A 3,172-nucleotide genomic window follows, 5' to 3' on the forward strand; every position below is an offset into this window, starting at 1 on the left:
GCCCTTGCTTCCTCCATTTTGGCAGGAAGCAGAAAACACAGCAGTCCACCATATTCTCTCAACAATCTGGAGGGTAGGCTTTGTCTACTTGCCACTTAGAATACTTTTTTCCTGGCATCTTACTTTTTTTTATCTCCTTTATTCTAACATAATTTGGTTACATTGACTTGTGGGGCTTTATTTGAAATGGTCATATGTGTTGCCATGAAGTCAAGAGTGACAAATGGTTGGGCTCAGCTTTTATTCAGTCCACGAAACTCCAGCACTACCTGTTTATGGTGGGTCTTTCTACCTCAGTTAACCTAATCTAGTAATAACCTCACAGACATGCTCAGCAATGTGTCTTCAGCAATTCCGTATCCTGTCAAGTTCCTATTAACCATCACAACCCTCACTGTTCAGTGCTTTCCAGGAACCCATATCTAAAAGATTAGGAATTGCCCAATAAACTCCTGGGTTTTTTTTTTTAAATTTATTTATTATTATATATAAGTTCACTGTAGCTGTCTTCAGACACACTAGAAGAGGACATCAGATCCCATTACAGTTGGTTGTGAGCTACCATGTGGTTGTTGGGAATTGAACTCAGGACCTCCGGAAGAGCAGCTGGTGCTCTTAACCACTGAGCCATCTCTCCAGCCCAACTCCTGGGTTTTTAATTCAACTTCTGCACTCTATAATTCCAGCTACCCACTATCTAGTCGAACACCTTGATCTTTACCCACATTAGGGGAATTATGTAAACTCCGTATGTCAGTGTTAGTTGGAAGAACAATTTGCATCCTATTCTTTACCCCTGACAAATTAAGCTATGACTTTGGGGCAGAACTCTACATAAATTACAGCTGCATAAGAAATGTTTTTCTCAGTTCTATAATTAGAATATAGCTGAATCATTTTATTAGAAAAATGATTGTATTTATTTCTTGTCAGTCACACAGTGTTTCCTATGTGTTGGGTGCTGCTCTGGGCTTTGATACAGTAGCACATAGCTACTAGTCAAAGCCTGACTGTGACAGAGGGAATTCGTCCATAGTAGTTTGAGTCGACCCATTCTTTGTGTTATCATTCAAGCCAAAATTCCTGCCACTTATTTGAAAAGATCATTTCAGTAGTGTTCCTTCAAGATTTGTTTTTCATTAATATAGCTTATATTTCTGGTTTTATGTCTGCCATGATTGCTTCCTAAAACACACTGCTGTGCCAAGTAGTAGATTTGGTGTGGGTGACATTCTTTCTTTCCCTTTTAATATTGAAAATGGCATGGTCTGTCTTACTTTAAGGCAAGAGATGCAAAGATTGAGCTATGGAGTTATCCTGGAGATCTGCCATTCTGGGATGATGTTCCCTTGCCAGGAAAGGTTCCTCTCCCAAGGGAAGTCTTAGGAGGACCTTAACTAGCTTGTTTTTTGACCTTTTACTAATCCTTCAGTGGGAAAGTAAAAAAAATGACTCCCTGCAGACACATCTCACAGTGGTCTCTATTACTGGGGTAAACTTACCAACTACATAGTCCTTATGAGGCTTGATTACCTACCATTCAACACCCCATCATTTAGGACACCAGCAACAGAAAAGGCAACAGCTTGCACCCAGAGCTGAAAGCCAATATCCAGGAGTGCTGACATGCCTGAGAGCAGAGGGAAGGCCACCATTTCTGCTCCAAGGGACCTGCCAGGAGCCCTCAGGACACAGGAACTGAGGAGCAATCTGGGACAGGATTCTTTCAGTTTTCGCCCGGAGCTGACTGGTGCCATAGCTTTCTGTACACAGATCCCATGGGGGAGAGAGATGGACTTTCAGAAGTGCGGACAATCCTGAGAGCACAGGTGAGACTACCACTTCTCACATTCCTGGTCCAAGAAGAATCTGCCTGAAGCCCTCTGGACACAGGAACCGAGGAGCAGACTGGGACAGGATCCTTCTGGTTTCTGAGTGCTCCCAGAGCTGACCCTGTGACACAGCTCCCTGTACCCAGATGCTGCTGGGAGAGAGCCACTCTTCAGGAGTGCTGACACACAGGCTCACAGGAGGGTCAAGGCACTGTCAGAGACAAAAAGATCAGCTAACACCAGAGGTAAACACAAGGCAAGAGGCAAGGGCAAGAACCTAAGCAACAGAAACAAAGGCCACTTGGCATCATCAGAACCTAGTTCCCCCACCACAGCAAGCCCAGGAAACCCCAACACACTGGAGAAGCAAGATTGTAACTTAAAATCACAACTCATGATGATCTTTAAGAAGGACATAACTCCCTTAAAGAAATACAGGACAACACAGGTAAACAGGTAGAAGCCCTTAAAAAGAAAACACAAAAATCCCTTTAAAAAAATTATAGGAAAACACAACTAAACAGGTGAAGGAATTGAATGAAACCATCCAGGATCTAAAAATGGAAAGAGAAACAATAAAGAGATCACAAAGGGAGACAATCCTGGAGATAGAAAACCTAGGAAAGAGATCCCGAAGCATAGTGGCAAGCATCACCAACAGAATAAAGAGTTGGAAGAGAGACACAGTCAGGGTCAGGACTCTTCCAGTTGCTGCCCTCACCGAAAGCTGAAAGTCAGCTGCCAGGAGTGCCTAAATGCCTGAGAGCTGAGCTCTCTGTTCCAGATCTGGCTGAAAGAAAACAGGTCTACAGGAGTGCTGACATACAGGTCTACAGGAGGGTCAAGCCACTGTCAGAGACAGCAAGACAAGCTGAACCAGAGACAACCTGATGGTGAGAAGCAAGCACAGGAACCTAAGCAACAGAAACCAAGACTACTTGGCATCATCAGAGCACAGCTCTCCCAACAAAGCAAATACTGGATATCTAAACACACTGGAAAAGCAAGATTTAGATATAAAATCACATTTTATGATGATGATGGAGGACTTTAAGAAAGATATAAATAACTCCCTTAAAGAAATACAGGACAAAAAAGAAATACAGCCCTTAAAGAGGAAACACAAAAATCCCTTAAAGAATTATAGGAAAACACAACCAAACAGGTGAAGGAATTGAATAAAGCCGTCCAGGATTTAAAAATGGAAATAGAAACAATAAAGAAAGCACAAAGGGAGACAATACTGGAGATAGAAAACCTAGGAAAGAGATCAGGAGTCATAGATGCAAGCCTCACTAACAGAATACAAGAGATAGAAGAGAGAATCTAAGGGACAGAAG

Source organism: Rattus rattus, chromosome 18, assembly GCF_011064425.1.
Source record: "Rattus rattus isolate New Zealand chromosome 18, Rrattus_CSIRO_v1, whole genome shotgun sequence".
NCBI lineage: Eukaryota > Metazoa > Chordata > Mammalia > Rodentia > Muridae > Rattus > Rattus rattus.